Source organism: Mastigoproctus giganteus, chromosome 10 (assembly GCF_048544385.1).
Source record: "Mastigoproctus giganteus isolate SK-2022 chromosome 10, ASM4854438v1, whole genome shotgun sequence".
NCBI lineage: Eukaryota > Metazoa > Arthropoda > Arachnida > Uropygi > Thelyphonidae > Mastigoproctus > Mastigoproctus giganteus.
In genome coordinates this window covers 96,135,138-96,153,361 of record NC_143584.1, presented here as the reverse complement: position 1 = coordinate 96,153,361, position 18,224 = coordinate 96,135,138, and the positions used below count along the sequence as shown (strand labels likewise).

Sequence of the window (18,224 nt, the reverse complement as noted above, 5' to 3'; positions counted from 1 at the left end):
AGGACTGAGTCAAATGCTTTGCTGAAATCCAAGTAAAAGATGTCGAAAGTATTTCCTACACCCAGGTCATGAGAGACTCTGTAAAAATAGCTAATAATATTCTTTTTCTTCCTCCTTAAAAATTACTGATCATATGCTATCAACTCTAGGAATCTCGCTCGCCAATAGGCTGGATAGTTTTTTCTAATAAATAATCTGAAATTTCAATATCGATAATTTCATGCTTTCCAGCTTATCTTTCACAGTTTCTTCTCTCCACGAAGGGCTTTTCTTTAGTAAATATAGATGCAAAGTACTGTTCAATTTATCCTCAACATCACCCGGGCCATCTAAGACATATTATACTTTCCTCATGTTAAAAAAGTACGGCTCCAATACTGAATCTCTTGGTACCTTGGCCTTTAGATGAACTGGTTGGGAGTCCTGCCCGCATATTTCAGAAAATCCCACAAGCCTGACATCTACAGTCATAGATTAAATGAAATTGAACTCTTCTGGTTAAAATATCTGCAATGGGCAGTCCTCGAAAAATCAGGAGAACGATTACCTAATCAAAAACAAAAAAATGCCTCGACCTAGCACAGAATCCCATCAGAATGGATCGAGAAGCATACGCGCTTTGTATCTGTTAGTGGCGTGCGTTCTTATTTATCTGTTGTAGGATTGGAATCCAGGACAACCTTAATCTCCTTGAAACAGGATAAACTTCTTCCCGCTTTAAAAGACTTAAATTACTTCCTGGTTGGGACTTGCGCTGTGATCTTTTCCAAACAGTGAGACAGTTATCATCCTACTCCGGATGTTCTTTTGCAAAATCGAAATATTTTTGCGGAGTTGTACAAAGAAAGGTGCAGCAGACGATTTCCTCAGTTTAACGGACGATTTGCTCGGATTAAAAGCAGCGAACAGTCGCGTCCATAAATTGAAGCGCCTGTCTTTTGAAAACATTTCTTCTATAACTGAAGAAGTGGAAAAAGATCTGCAGGAATGCTCAAATGCTGGAAATTAGGCTTCGATACAGACAGAAGGCGCTCCACCTGCACCTAAAAAAATGTCCCCAGCAAAGAAGTAAAAGATTTTCTTGGGCCTAAAAATGCTTTCACTTCAAGTTCATAAGAGTTTGACAAACGACCTTCGCTTTGCTCCGTCTGCTCTTCACTAAATCACGTGCAGGAAGAATTTAAAACATTCCGCGGGCATACTTATCCTCGTCGCCATGCTACGTTTGCCCCCCCGCCTCACAGAAATAGGAGCGTTCCATTTACGATACCGGAGCTGGGAGAGAGAGAGAGAGAGAGAGAGAGAGAGAGAGAGATCGGTGCGGTGGCCTTGGGTGCGGCTACCGTTACTTTCCGGGACTCGGTAACCAAAGCAGATTGTTTCTCTCGTGCGCGAGACTACAGTACGACCTCCCTCCTTCTCTACTGTCGGTGCTTCGGATTAAAAGAAAGGTACGTCTCTTCTGCTTCCTCTCGTAGCCTTAACTCGTGTCGCAAACTCCGTATCTTTGCTGCAGGGTGGCGGTGGGGCGCGAGCGTGTGTACGCGTTCGCGTTCTAATAGACTTTTCCTCGCGTATGGGGAATTCGTCGCGTTTGACGTCATCCCGCTCCGTAACTTCGCATTTCCGAAATGAAACGTGCGAGTCCGGGGAGGACACAGGGGCGAGTTCTGTGTCGCGTTATCGGCGAAGCTAAGTTAGCGGCGAGTTCGCCGCTCCATCACTTGTCAGCAGCTTTCTGGTGGGCGGATCGCTGGCCATTTTGCGGCATAGTGCGTCTCAATCGGTGGCGTCAGCGTTCATTTCACAAGGACGCGTCTCGCTGGGGATGCGACGGTTCGGATATGTTTGCTCATCCCGAGACGGGTGACAGGTCTTAGAATAAACATTTCCAGGCTGTCTGCGCCCGGTGAGATATTTGCGCGAAGTCCTCGAGAACACGAATATTACGGAGGAAGCGGCTCGTGGATGGGCTGTCTGCCCATCCGAGCTTCGAACTCCGCATTGTCAGCGAGGACACCACCGGATATTTTTACTTCGTGTGAACACCGCGTGAGGAGACTTCTACGTGGACTTGCTGGCTTTATTAAGCGAAGGAAATTGTTTTATTCTCACACTGACAGCTTCTTGAAAGGGAAACTCTTAGCCAGTAATATGGGAACAAAATGCGCGTTTGTTTACCACACGCGCAACTGATCTGGATATGAAACAACGTAAGTTTGAGTAGGATGTGAGAATGCGCATCACGTGGCACGAAAGCCGCGATAAACATCGGCCCGTTCTGATATTTCTGCATCTTTGGAGAGTTTCAGAGAGCTGAACACATTTCAGTAATACGCGGACAAACAGAAACACAAATACAAAAAATAACCAAGGTCATGCGAGAGTCTGATAGCTTGTTTCAATCCAACAGTTTATGGAATCATGGCATCGTCAGAAATGCCAGCTTTCCTCCTGTTACTCTTCAAATTGAAATCAACGTTTATTTGGGACTTAATCTAAAAATTTGTTATTGTCTATATCAAGATGATCCTCAAGTTTTCGCTTCTAAATAGATCAACGTCTAAGGAAGGATTTATGCATAAGTGCATGAGAAACTAGTTTTGGGTCTCCATCAAGAGGAACTCCAGAAACAATTGTTGAGTTTTAGAAGAGTCAGCACGCTATATTGCGTGTATTTGTCTGTAAAAGCGTCGTACGACCTGAAAAACCTGGAATAACTGACGAGGGAGCCTCCATTCCTTCCTCTCGAGATTCGCTAATTACAGCCTGTATTGAACAGGCCTTTAAAAATTTCTCCAGTCGACAGGAAAATCTCTCCAAACGAATGGCGATTATTGTACTGTCGCAGCAAACCCAGGAAATATGGAGGGAACTGTTTACTGTCCCCTCCACCTATTTACTGTGGTTCACTGGGGGCCTAAATTCGTCCTCTTGGCATCGTGATTTATCCTTGCCTATAATATCTTCTAACCATGGCTTGAGTTGTGATGCACGAAACTCCGACAAACTTCTGTTGTACAATGGAGGATGAGGGGAACGTTTTTTCCCATTTACAAGCAATATTATTTATTTATTTATTTTCGAACTTCTCACATATTACGGTCGCATAATGAAACTGTGAAACAAACCGATTTTAGATTTCTCAATTTTAATTTTTCATTATATTTTTCATTGTTTTTAAGTATTTAGTGTCAATATTATTAATTTATTAGCCATTCTAATGAATGGCTAAGCAGACTTTCCGTCCTTCGGCTATTCGTCCAGACCCTTACCACTTCTTTTTTTTTTTTTTTTTTAATTTGAGGTTCAGGTTTAAGGAAAAGTTGACTTCACCGTGACCATAATTCCTGGTTTATTACTTCCTGGATTTGACTTCTCATTTTGCATCTTCATAGGGGACCTATAAGTGGTAATTGGATCTCAGAGATCATCACAATCTTATGCTGGAACCTTATGGTGTCAGATACCTTCATAGTATTGCATTGATGTGGACATTACATTGAGAGTTGTCGGGAAAGCTGACTGGGACCACACAATACAATAAATAATAATAATTCAAAAGTTCTAACAGTGATAAATGCAGTGATTTAAGTGGGGTTTCCCATTTCTTCCATCTACTCCTTATTTTCAAAAACAGTTCACGAACTTAATATTTATTTTTCTTTTTTTTCTGCTTTTTATTAACTCCCCTGTCACGTGTGCCTTGTTATTTTGGAGATATTTTTGTTTCATCGGCTATTTTGGTCACAGTGTGCAATTCTGATGGTCTGTTAATTCATGAAGCAGACATCACATGCTATAAGTGTCTGTTCACGAGCCGATCCGCATATTGTGTGGGCTGAAAATTCTGCAATAACTTGCGGTGACCCAACCGTCTCCGTCTGGTGTGCGCGCACGCGCCTGCAAACGTCTGGAAGTAACTAACCACACAATATACGTTGCTGTTTATTGATGAGCGCGGTGCATTCAGAAACTCCTCCATATTCGATTTGCTGCTGAAAGTTTTCTGAGCAGTGTACACAGGCAGCCAGGAAAGTCCATAGTGTCCTCTAGATGATTTATCGAACATCACCCTGAAAACATCTAATCCCACTGCATAAGGCAAAGGTAAGATCATATTTGGAATATTGTGTTCAAGTATGGAGAACTCATCTAAAAAAAGACATTGAACTTCTTGAAAGGGTCCAAAGATGGACAACTCGCATGGTGAGATGGGCAAAATGGCGACCATACGAGGAAAGATTCCGATTATGTGGGCTGCAGAGCTTGGCAATCAGGCACATCAGAAGGGACCTGACTGAGGTTTATAAGGCTCTGAGAGGGATCAGCAAAATGAATGAAAGCGGAATTTGAGTATGAATTTGGAATTGTTATAAAGAATTCCAGAATCAGGGGCCATAAATTCAAATTACAGAGAAAGAAGTTTAGACTAGATTGTAGGAAGTTTACTTTTTGCCAGAGAGTTGTTGATTGCTGGAACAATTCGCCTTCGCAGAAGGCAACTTGTAATTTGAATTTATGGCCCCTGATTCTGGAATTCTTTACAACAATTCAAATTCATACTCAAATTCAGATTTCATCCATTTTACCGATCCCTCTCAGAGCCTTATAAACCTCAATCAGGTCCCCTCTGATATGTCTGGTTGCCAAGCTCTGCAGCCCACATAATCTGAGTCTTTCCTCTTATGGTCGGTTGCCCATTTTGGGGATGTTTTTGCTGGTTTTTTGCATCGACTATATTGGCCATGGTGCCCTTGCTCATAAGGTATAAGATGTGAAATGTACTCTTAATCGCGTATTTGCGCAAAGGGCAGAATCTCATGTTCTGCGGACTGAAAAATTCGGAATAATTTACGGGAAACCTCCTCCTGAGATTGGTAAAGTGGTTATCAGAATTCTTCCACTTCTCCGATGGCTCCGAGCCTGAATCTCTTCAAATGAACCGCGAGTGGCGAACTGACTACGTTTATTATACTATTACAGTAGACTCTGAGTGGGTCATGATCCTTGATAGTAACTCCTCTGACCGTTTGGTCGTCCCGGAGTATAAACAGAAAATTTATTTATTTTTATTTATTAAGTGCAGCGTGAATCAAAATAGTTTGAGAAAAACTGTCTTAGAGGGTGGCAATATTTAACACTTTCTTGACAAGCTTCGAAATATAATACGAGGTTATCGCAATTAATCGCAACTATCCCTACTCCAAACTGTTTCGAGCACTAATTTTTTTTGGCTAACGTACAAAATTTTTCACCGATGAAGCCCCCAACATGCAAAATAGGATTGCGTGAAAAAAGTACAAAAATCACTAGTATGGGATAAAAGTGGCATTGCTGTTGGAAAAAAATTAATCTAATAATTGTCCAATATGATGCTACTCTTCACTACTTTCAGATAACCGAAAGTCACAGAGGGCGAGATCAGGTGAATAGGGTGACCACACCGTTGAACAGACGCAGCATTGATTTATCTTCAGTTAAATTGTAGTAATAACAATTCTTTTTTTGGTCTGGACCTGCGACGTATGGCGACCGCCCATTCTGAATTCTAGTTGTCATATTTACTATTAAAGTTAGGGAATGATTTGTTTCGCCAACATGTCCTGATACTGCAGGGGAGTTACAGAGCAGGTTACAGGCCCGTAGAGAAGAATGAAGTAATAATAAATATTCCTCTAAAATCACACTGGTGGGTGTAGGAAATCCTTCTGTACATACAGGGTGTGGATCGTCTTTTACTCAAATTTGGCAGTGTTGATATTTCCTTTCAGAAATGGGCTTCATCTTCCAAAAGAGATGTCCAATAGTCAACAGATATTTACCACTATTAGTACCAGGAAGCTGATATCGGGTACTGCCTGAAATTTAGGGATTCAGGTAATCTGGGTTACATATTTTCAAACGCCTTAAAAAAAAAAAGTGGCTTGGGACTTTCGTCAGACTCTCTTAATTAGTGCTGAGGGTATCAGTTCCCATCCTTGCGTAAGGGCTGACGCAAGTTCAGTGAGATTTCTAGGAGGGGAGGTATAACTGGAACCCCCTCCTACTTCGAGCATCTCGGACACGATGTATTGGACTGAGTTACGGGGATCTGGCTGGAAGTTCCATACAGTTGTACTCGCCAGCTGAGGGTTCACTATGAGAACTGTGAGGCCATGCATTATCGTCCGTCAAAAGAAAGTCCGAACTAATTTCTTCTTAAGAAAGGAGAACATAAATATAAGGATTTTAATCCCGATATTTTACGGCCCTAAGAATTCACTTTATTAACCTCCGCCTGCAATCATTCCATGATGTCATTGGAATAGAATCTTATTCCCGTTCTCTCCAGATGAAAGTTGCCTGAGAATCCAATTGAAGACAGATTGACTTATCACTGAAGAGACCAAGCCCATTGCTCCCGGATCCAATGTACATGGTGTTGGCAATGAAAACAGACTGGAGGGTGCATAGCCTGCCATCGTGTATGAAGACTCATTTGAAGATCCGTGAAACTTTCTACGAGACAACGTATGCCTGGATAAAAAGCTCTCATATTCATCCAGCAAGCTCTGGACAGTTAACGTGATGGGAAGCCTCAATGACTCTTCGCAGGTCAGGGCCAGATAACGGTCATCTTGCGTAGGTGTGACACGAGGACGGCCTCCAACGGCTCTTCGAGGGATTATTTGCGTATTAAGGCAGTCTGCTTACAATCGTGCTTGTTACATTCAGCCATCTGCAATGCAACTGACTTTTCTCTGCCCCAGTTCTCCCAATTCTCTCTCTCTTCTCTTCAAATTCTAGTTGTAGAATTTGAAGAGAAGAATTTGAATTTGAACACTCAAACCGTATTTTCGGTACATCACGCAATGATGGTTGGTTTGAATGTATAAGCGAGCTACAAGCACGATATACCGGATTAGGGTTGTTTTTATCTGGTTACCCGATTTTCGTTTTGTAATAGATCATGTGTGACTCTTTTTTTTTTATTATTTAAAAATGTATTTGCGTTTTTGTGTTCGTTTCCTAACTTCTGAGCTCCAATACAGTTGCCTCCTCAGATATACTTCAGCGAGCATAAAATTATCTTAAAAAACATTTTTTATTGGAGAACTGCCCATTAGAAACATTTTTTTAAATTATTTTATTCGTTATCTGCTTATTTTTCATTACAGAGATATAAAATTCACTCATACAGCCCGAAATTGTGCAATAAATGCGTTTATTAATTTTTAATTAGGTCGTCAACGTTTTTAAAAAAATGTCAAGATATCATTATAGTTCTTTGTATTAATGACTATTTTTGTTCCTCGTGTGAAATTTCATTGTCTTCCTTTACAGTTATGTGGCTGTAGTTCTTATTCTAATTTACTCGATCAGCTGATGAAGTATTAATAGTTACTTGCGCAACAGGCTCATTCACATCAATTAATATTTAAAAGGGGGGGGGGAGGAATATACCTATTTTTACCGAAACATTCGATACTGGTTTAAGAAGACTTAATAAGTTAGCATTGATAATTAATAACGTTGCTGCCAAGAGCGCATCAGGTGGAAAATAATTGAGGTAATTTCTCATCCCCTTTCCCCAGTTATTCTAAAACGAGCACGTACTTCTATTTTATTCTTCTGCATTATCTGCAAAACAAATTTTATATGCTATTTCTCTCCCTCCCTCCCTTTCCCCAATGCGTTAAGGTTAGATTTCCATTATTTTCGAATGCTGCTACCATTGCCAGAATGGAAAGAAATTTTTTCGTTCTGACCGGGTTAATTGGTCGCAGGTGGGGAACGAGTAGTATCCCTGCAAGAAGCCCGCGATTTTCATCCGAAAAAGGCAAGGCAAACCGATAATATAATGAATACAATTTAGAAACAAAGTTATTCTACTGAGCTGTTCTCCCATCTGCTAAAAGCCGTCATGGTATCACTGCAGATCAACTGCACCATGATCGACGCTCTTTTGGCCTATATTCCACCTGAACCTGTAATCCAAACCAGTTGTAGGGTTTTAGGAGCATCAGCGACTAAGGCCATATTGCTCCGACCAAACCAGCGACGAGCTCATTAATTAGCCAATCAACACCTTGCACAATTCATCTGGGTACATTCTATGTGGTGATTTTAACAGACATTCTGAATCGTCCCAACTTATGGCAAAGCTTTCACCTTCTGTGAGTCCCTTGGCAAGTCACTAGTTAATTACAACCCGACCAGAGGTCAAAATCTTCTGCATCTCTATTTTTCTACATTTGAAGAAAGTGAACTCAACTACCCGGGATTTCTTTCTCAAGTGATCGTGACCCTCTTTCCGTCCTCCCAAGTCCTAGCTTCCCCTAATACCGACTGATTGAAAAGATTATTTCGCCCAAATTTCTGGACGTATCCCTGTGTCTAGAGGTTGCCTTTGAAATTACGTGCTGTAAGATTGCGATACCGACCTTGCCCGTGACCTACTTACTCATTGGATAAGATCTATTGGGGATTCGCTGCAACTAAAACATTAAAAATCTGTATAAAAGCTGGTGGAACTCTAATCTGAACAACGCTTTTCATTACAAGATTTCCAACTGACATAATCAAATGACATTCACGACAGGATTACCTTTTCAAGAGCAAGGATGTTATTTAACAGGATAATACTGCTATAAAAGCAGATCCTGATGCTACCCTCCTTAAAAGGTATGCTATACGAATAAACTTGGCGTCGAAAATATGAGTGGCTTCAGGCCCAATGCATGAATACATCACGTGTCTAGAATTAGAATCATGCGTCCCTGGCACACCAATTTCCTCTGTTATATGACCCTACGGCCTCTATTTCGCCAATCTTCATCCCTAAACAACAGTTGATAAACGCTATTAATATTCTGGCACCCTCCGCACTAAACGGCACCGACGGAATACCACAGTTTCTGTTAAAATGTCTTAGCTCCTTCATAATTGAATCCCTCAGTTCAATCCTTAATAAGACATCTGTCCTTCTAGCTGACTCATTTATTTAATTAGGCCTCTTCCCAAATGCAAAACTGCTTCTAGAATGTTCTGCTTCTGAAGACAAGAAGTCTTCTAAATCTTCTTGAGAGGATATTTCTTTCTTGTCCGACCAGACAGATTCTCCAGCATCAGCCATAACAAACACGCTATGGCTCATGCTGTTATACCTCCAGTTATACCTGCCCTCCTAGAAAATACAACAAACTTTGTATCTGCCACAACTGCCATTTTCGAAGCGTTCTAAGAGAAAGTCGACATGGCCATACACCGCAAATCAAGATTCTTTTGATGCTAATATCCAATCGCTAGGATCTGCATAAGCATTGCTTCTCCGTTCAAGGTGACCTGTGGTTTTTGAATGCACTCCTTTATGACAGATATAGTCCTCAAGTTTAGCGACTGGACAATAACTAGAACGATCAGTGGGGTGGTCTCACAAATGAGAGTCCAGTCGGCCTGTTATTCTCGTCTATAATCGTCCCAGTTACCAACTATCCACGAACGATGTGATATCGTATGTTGATAATCTCGTATTGAGTGCAATTAGCATTCGAATTTGTAGTGGCAAATGATGCAAGCAAGATTAGTATTAGCAATGGAAATGGCTTAGTATTAGTAACTGCACCAGCCAAAAAAAAAAAAAGAAATAATAAGAAGAAAATTTAAAAAAATACATAATTAATAAAAGAAAAGGAAATAGACAACCTATGTTTCCCTTCTCCCGTAGGTATCCAGCTGACCTTTGCATTTCCCCAAACTGTCAGCCTCTACTACCCATGTACGTAACTTATTCCAATAATTTAAACTACCTGGCTAAAATAAAGCTTCCTGCAATCCAGTCTAAACTAGCAATCCAGATTATACAGCATCGGCCAAAATATTATAAAATAAAATAAAAAATCCCATTTCACCTATCCTTGTTCAATCCAATCGAAGCCTTAAACACCTCAATCAGCTCACCCGCAGGTGCATAGCCTCTAAAGGCTGCAATTTGTATTACGGAAGCCTTTCTTCGTAAGGGCACCTTTTTGTTCCCTCACCAAACTCGTTGCCTTTCTCTGTACTCGTTCCAGCAGCTCTACATCCTTCCTAAAATGAGGTCCCTAGTCCTGTATTCAGTACCCAAGATGTGGCGGAACCATTGCCTTATACAATGGGATAATCACCTCATTATCTCTGACAGAAATTCCTATATATCATCGACAAAATCCAATGAGCTGTCCTGGCAGCCTGTCTCCACTCCTCAAAGACCTTCATATCTGACTGCACAAGTCCCATGACCCTTCCCCCCCCCCCCAGGTTTTTTCCATTTTCCGCTATCCTAGGTATAATACCACACAGTTGGTATGTTATTCTGGGGTTACTGCAATGCATATGCAATACTTTTCATTTTTCAATCTTATTAAACTTCAATTTCCATTTCTCAGCCCATCTGCCTAACTTTTGTAGATCCTAGCATACCATCATTGCTGCCATTAACCACTCTTTTTATCATCATGGATATTAAGCCTGATATGCCTTCATCAATATCGTTGATAAATATAGAAAATAACAATGAACCCAACACCGAACCCTGAGGGACTCCACTAACATTAGTCCACGAAGAGCAGTGTCCATTGATTACCACGCTCTGTCTTCTCTCCATTCCACACTGCTCCAATTTGTACAGTAGTCTTTCAACTGCAACAGTATCAAATGCTTTCCTGAAATCCAAGTATATAATATCAAAATTATTTTTTGCATCCAGTTAATTTGTGACCACATTGCAGTAATCAATCAAATTGGTATGACAAGATTTTCCCTTAACAAACCAATTCTCTGAAGTATAAATGCAACCTTATCTAGATGATCCTGCATTATTTCTTTAACTGGTGATTCCATTATTTTTCCTGAAACAGAAGTTAAACTAACAGGCGTGTAATTACTCGTGTCACCCTTTGATTCCCCTTTGTGAATTGAGAATACATTCGCACATTTCCAGTCTGGGAGGACCTTCCCTGAATTCAAAGATGCTCTCATAATTGTGACTAATGGTTTGTTTGCAGACCTCATTTGCTTACTTCCTTTGCTGCCTACCTTAATATCACTGGATAGATCCCATACACTCCAGATGCCTTTTTTATGTTTAACTTCAACTCTCTTACCCTTTCCTCTCAGTTATTAAGAAATCATTTAGCTCCCTGTTAGAGTCCGATAAATATCTGGCCTCCACTTCTCTACAGAATTCCTCATGTGTGAATGTAGATGCAAAATACTCATCCAGTTTGTCTGCTATCTGAGCAGGATCATCAACAGTCGAACCATTGATATCAAGTGGACCAATCCGATTCATCCCTTTCCTTCTAGAAGAAGTCTTAAAGAAATCTTTGCTGTTTTTCTTTGCATCCTTTGCCAAAGATTTCTTGTAATCTGCCTTCGCTTGCCTAATCCCCTTTGCGAATTGATTACAGACTAGTTTATATCTGCCAGAGGCTTCTATGTCGCCTGATAATTTATATTGCCTCCCAAGCATTTATATTTCTCTGCGACGAGTCTCATTAGTTCATCTGACATCCATTTAGGCTGAACCTTGAAGAAAATATTTCTTAGTTGGTACGAAAAGCATAGTAGCTTCTATGATTAATTCCTTGAATGCTTCTATGATTAATTCCTTGAATTTTTTTTTTTTTTTAATGCTTCTATTTTGAATTTTCTGATGGTAATATCAATTGTATAGAATTTAAAAACTGTCCTAGACCACTGCAGTCTCCTTCAGGAAAGCAAAAACTTCCCCTTTAACCTTGATGGTAGTTAGATCTTTAAATCCCACATCAATACACTGTGTTCACTGCCACACAGTGGCTATTTTATCAGCAAATTCTAAATGCATGAATAATCACTGCCGATAATTAGATGAAGAGTATTGCCTCCTCTTGTTGCCTCTCAAATATGCTGCTGTAGAAAACAGACTTCCAATAAATCCACAAAAGTCTCGCTAGTCTATCAGTGACCAACCCACAGGCTCCAGTTAATATCTGTAAAACTAAAATCTCCCAATTATAAAGCATTCTGATGTACTGGCCCACTATTTCTCTGTACAGTTATTCGTTGTACCCATCAGGGTCATTAGATCTATAACGCACTCCTACTCTCAATTTTGCTTTCTTAGTGCTTATTCACACCAAACTGAATCAACGTTGCACTGCCCATTCATGCGAACTGGATGTACTGCCTTATATTTTATGTGCTTCTGAACTAAGAACGTAACCTCTCTCCCCTCATATACTGCCTATCCTTTCTGTACGCATTGTACTGCTCATATTCAAATTCTGCATCGAATTCACTTCAAATTCATCAATATTTCCTATGCTCCTAGAATTGTCCTCGTGGGTATCAAAGTTGGTAGAATCGCTGTCTTCCCCACACCGTTTGGAAAATACCAGACAGAATCCAGGCAATGACGGGAGGAATTTGGTCTCAGGCCAGGATAGCATGATTTTTTCTCCCGGAAACTCTGGTTTTTCGTCCAGCAGACAAATCGACCAGAGAACACACGCAATATGGCTTTAGTCGTTGATGCTCTAAAACCCTACTACAAACAATAACTTGAAACGGTCTCTGGCAATATTTAGTCCCCCCTTCTCACCGAAACCGTTACAATTGTAGATGATGCAAATCTACCTAAATTCTCTTTTTGCCCTTCTCTTCATGTTTATGCATTCCCGGGCCAAAAATTTAAATTCCAATTTTTAGCGAGTTATCCGGTTTAAATGACGATGGCCGGAATCCTTCTGGGCACTGATCATGTAAAGTGTGTGCAGTTACCTCAGATTACGTTAACCCCACTCATACATGAAACTCCAGATCCGCGAACTGTTTCCAAATCTCTGTCATGGGTAACTATTTTGCCCAGCGGAACCAATAATACTTTTGTAGGCAACATTATTGGCTGAGATCAGGACAATTGTATTTTGAAATCAAATTAACCATAAAAGGTTCTTTTAAACCTAAAAGACGTCGTAGATTTTTAAATCCAAAGGTTTAAAACCATCATTGGTTTAAACAGTTTTTTAAACCTTCGGGTTCTTTTAAAGGTGTCCCACTTTCTTGAGCTCATTGACATAATGTAGAAAGGAAAAGTCGCATATGCAGATTACACAAAAAAAAAAAGTGACTAGCCCGTTATAAAAAACGCCATAAAAATTCCTGGTGTCACTGACGGGATTCAAATTGGGGTCTTCCTCACCCAGTGTGAGAGGAAGGTGATTACATCCACTGTGCTACCGCAAGGGTACTGTGAATGGACAGCGATCGCAACTAGTGCGCCAGCCGCGAAGTCCATAGACGTGCTCGTTATTGAGAATTGCCCAATTTGTGTGAAATTTACCTTAGGATAACGCCAATATTTTTGGATTTTATTTTCTGGACTTTCAGTCCATCAAATGCAAATTAATTTATGTAATCGAAGAAAATCGTTGTCTAATAAACCCTTTACCGGATCACTGCATCAATTACAATAAAACACGCTGCTGGCACTAAAACGAGGATTATTATTTTCGATGCAACTCTACAAGTGCGAGCAGCTCCGTTCTTTTTATTTACAAGGCGCTTTTGAGCTCGTGCAGGCCACCAGCACGATAATAAACTTTGCCAGGCTGCTCACGAATAAAAGGCGCAAGTCTGGCGATACCCAGGTTGATGTCCCTATTAAGCGTGTGGTCGTCGTCCAACGCGTGACGCACTGCGCTGTATTTAGTGGCGATGGTGTCGCTGCTGCTGCCTGTTGCTTCATCTTGCTGAGAGCAAGGGTGTTCTTCTACTCAGCTGCTCTTTAAAGAGTCGATTGCAAAATAGTGCCGATCCCTACTAATTGGAGTTGGCTGTGATCCGATGCGGACCCCACTGATATGCTTCCAGGCTATTTCAGACAGCAGTAAAGCGGCAATAATAAACGGGAACGAGTTTTCAATTAAGACACGCTTGATAACCATCCGCGTGTTGAGAATATATTGGGGTGACACTCCACCGTCCGATGAAGATTTTAATTGTGCAGAGGCAATATCGGATATTAGACCAAGGACGCGAGACCGAAATTGGATCCTGCTTCTAAATGCGTCTTTTCATTGTCATTTTATTTTCGATGTGAATTTACCATCGATATTTATAAATTTAATATTTATCGTAGTTTTACTTTCACTGTCCTTACAGGAAGAAACTGTTGGCTATGATTAAAGTCCATCGCCAGAGTGTGACTGTGGACTTTAATGCGATGTGATATAAGTAGAAAACCATTTAAACAATCGCTTTCTCGCTGCTGTTGTTTTGCCGGTCGTAGCACCCCTACAAGTGCAGGGCAGACAAACTCTCAAAGGGCGTTGAAGTTCCAGCTGTCAGCACTCACCAAGTGTAACGTGACTCAGAAGCGCCATTTTATTCGGTCGCTGAAGCAGAAAGCAACTTTATCCTGAGATATTCACAATGGTGTTGGTGTACGTGTAGGTGGTACCACCTTTCTGTATGCGAGGCATCATGTGACTCCATTGAAGTTAGCGGAATCGCATGCGATGTTGCTAGGCAGCTGCGTTCATAAACAGACCGTCACATCAGTTCCTTTTATTATTGTTATTAGAAAATACGGCAACTTCACGCGCCTGCGAAATAGGGCATCGTTCGGTGGTAAATAAGGTCTTTGGCGTACCCATCACCCACGTCCATTTTACGGAATAGGTTTCCAAATGATCAATAGACGAAACGGCTTCCAAGAAACTTGTTTGTTTAATCTTAAGTTATTTTTGCAACACCCAGCTTATTTTTTGGGGTGGGATTTATATTTTATATATACTTTTTTTTAACTGGCCTTTAGCCATATGTTAGAAGCAGGACCTTGCTAGTGCATTTGGTTAGGGTCCCTGGGAATGGGTCTGCTGGCATCCGCTGGTCTTGCACTAAACAACACACACACTTCAGGCCATTCTACAGAGTTTCTGTATCACCACAGAATACAACGGTGGAGCTGAACTAAACGTTCTGCAGCTGCCCTACATAAGATGTTAATACGTGTCTTTATGTGTTCCTAAGTTGTAGTTTAGAAACGAAACTTCTTATAATCTTCCTTAGAACGTGTTAGCTTGTTTGGTATTTTGTTTTAAAAATATATTATAAATAGAAGCACAAGAGCCAGACATTTCTCGTATTGAGACAACCGTTGAATGTCCTTTATACTCATTCAAGCGGATGACCCCTTTGCCTCCAATAACACAGAAGAAGCAGTTACAAAACTACGGGCTTTATTTGCCAACTGGTTATGATAATTCGTTAGTATTATTTTATTAATCCATTTTTAACGCATCTGAAGGGTTCTGAAGCAGACATCACGCACGCCCACACAACAGAATAAAAGTTTAAAAAAACTGCAGATAAATATTAAAAGAAAAGGCACATTGGCATGCGAAAATATAATTTAACAACTTCTGAATATTAATTATTTTCACACAAAGGAAAGGGTGGTCTAAGACGAGTATTCATTACTTTTTCAAAACTAAAAATTATCTCTGAACAAACTGATGCAATTCAGTAACAAAATTAATAATCATGTGAGAAGGGCCAGAGAAACCAGCAATCGCCCGGAGCACCGAAGTGTCGGGCGTCATCATGGATCACTTAATGGCAACCGTGGACAAAGGTACTGTTTAAGAAAGAGTCTAGTTCGGGGTTCCATTCACTCTAGCGCCTACCCTGCTTAAAAATAATTTCTGTTCAAGTATTAAATAAATTAAAATTTTAATCTTAAATTTTTTTAAAAGCTTGTGATCATCGCACAAACTTTTAAATATTTTAAGATTGGATTGTCAGCATTATATTTAAAAAGTCGTGCTTAATCTAAGTGTTCATAAAACTGCAAGATTCAATGGACTGGATTCGATGTGATAAGAGAGTACTGCGTGCCTTTCAGATGATTTTAAAAATCGAGGGGTTGCAGTTTTGTGACATACGTGAGGTCAGAAGGAGGAAACGGCTAATACCGAAGTTTCGGCTCTCTTCGTCAGCACGCACATAATATCAGATGCGTTTGACCTTGAGGCCATCGGCCCTATGACACAGAATTCGTGTCCACGTACCCAGTCTTTATATATTTGCTGATCCTTTTGGTGTTCGGTTCGAAGTCCACACTATGATTATTCGTTTTTGATATGAAGAGAAGGATTTTGCAGTTCTGCGTTTATCCTGCCTTTACTACGTTAGGTAATGTGATATGTTTGTTATGGTATTACTGTAGCTATATATAGCGTACAGTAGCAGAACTCTGTACGTCATACATCAATGTGGATGATTTAGGAGATTTCAGCTCGTTCAGAAACACACCTTCACCTTTCAGAACGGAAAATATGCTTTTCACTTAACGTGGGCCAAACTATTTTTAAAAAACCACTCAGATTTTCTTTTACTTTTGAGTAACAATATTCAATCACGTTAATATTTTTAAAGCGGGTGGAGGAGGGAGATTCCACTGTTTTATTGCCTTATTGTCAAAAATATTCCCAGAAATGGAGGTCAGAATTTCCCGTAACTTCATTTCAAGAAGACACGAGCGTAACCTGCATATTAAAAGGCTTTAGCGCTCCCATCTTTAAAGTTGGTCTTAAGAGTTAAAGGTAGACAACATTTTACTTAAAAATCAAGTTTCTTTGTTGCTAGACACCATCGCCTAAGGATGTGATCTTCTACTCAACGGCCAGTAGATCTATAACATCAGACTAATCTCTAAGGTGTGGTGGCAAGCTACGCTTATCCAACTGTTGCTGTTTTAGCGCTTTTCGTGCTAGATATGGCGCTTGTTTTTTTTTGCTTATTTATCACATTCTCATTGTATTGTGCGCTATGGGGCTTTTCACAATTTCTAGCGCCATATAAGAAAGCCGAAGAGCCCTTTAATTCTTACCGTCAGACTATATTGCCATTCAAGAAAATTAGCGAAAAAGAAAGTGCAAAGGCAGAATTTCAAGAATCGAAATGAAGAAAACTCAGCATGGATTGAGGTCCATTATGTTAAAATCACTTTGTTTTAAAATATAAAAAAAATGATTTTATTATCTATGATTTAAAGGAAATTAAAACACTGTTACACCACGTGATGGAGTTTTAAATGTTCATTGAAGTACATCGCATCAATTTATACTTAATACTTTAGCAACGTTTCGGGGTTCAACTGAACCCTGTCATCATGCCTATCGGGGAAGTAACACACGAAAGAAATAAAAATTAGCAATTGTAGGGTTAAAACAGGATCGCATTATAAAGTTACATTAATGAATTTTAATGCAATATTCTGATTAAGTTCAGACAGATTACTTCTTTACATAATTTAAAACGATTTACTAAACTTTATTATTGATTATTTTAATATCTTTAATTAAAGATATTAAAAAATAAACCTACTTTCCTGAACTCCTTTCTTCTTGTTTCAACGTGCTTTTCAATTGAATAATCCCCCTCCTTTTACTCTAAACCCCTGATTCTCATTGCCGTTAAAGGATTATTATGTTATGCCAAATACAATAACCTTCCACCTCACCATTGAGAACTGAGAAGCATATTCACGTCTTTCGTCTTTGCAAACACTTGTGTGGTAAGACTGGTTCTTCATCCAATACCATAGTCCCATGTTCTGCGTATCCAGTTAGCCAACCAAGTGCTAACTGGAGATGCTGGCACCATTACCTTTTAGAACAGACTTTTCAACATCAATTTAAACCACATTCTGGAGGGAAATGGTACACCGAGTGTAAACTGGGTGCAGCTCTTAGCTACATATATCTCTCCAATGACGCTACAAATCCAAGTGTGCACATCAGCTATCCTAAATCATTTTGATAGCCAAATGGTAACACTGTGGTTGCGTGCTCTTAGCTCGATTCGAAACCCACTTTTTCTGTCTTTCTTTTTAACCCATGATCTCTAGCTGAGAAGGGCATTTATATTCAATAAAGATTTAGTTATTTACCAGAACACCATCGCATTTGGAAAAGCATTCGTTTTAATCAACAAATCAAGTTAATAGAGTTTTGGCTTCAGCGAAAACATTGAACAGTTCTGAAACACTCAATCTGTCGCTCGTAGGTAGAAGCAATTTGTGTCCACTTTTAGTGCGGTCGCTAGTTCAGCCGTAGAATGTATTGACCACTCTCTGATCCTGCATTTCAGGTCATCCAAAAGTACCAGATTAATAAGAGAGGGGATGATTAATTACCTTCTTTAAGTACTCG

The 18,224-nt window shown here is 40.0% G+C and overlaps 1 protein-coding gene across 1 annotated transcript in view; it reads left to right on the top strand.

Annotated features, from left to right (window-relative positions):
* Nucleotides 1–1,307: 1,307 nt before the first annotated feature.
* The window catches only part of LOC150079174 (uncharacterized), a 64,086-nt gene continuing 47,169 nt past the window's right edge, over nt 1,308–18,224 (top strand). Inside the window, exon 1 of the mRNA XM_090382394.1 lies at nt 1,308–1,451. The gene's annotated coding sequence lies outside the window, so the exon portion shown is untranslated. The remainder of the gene's footprint in view (nt 1,452–18,224) is intronic.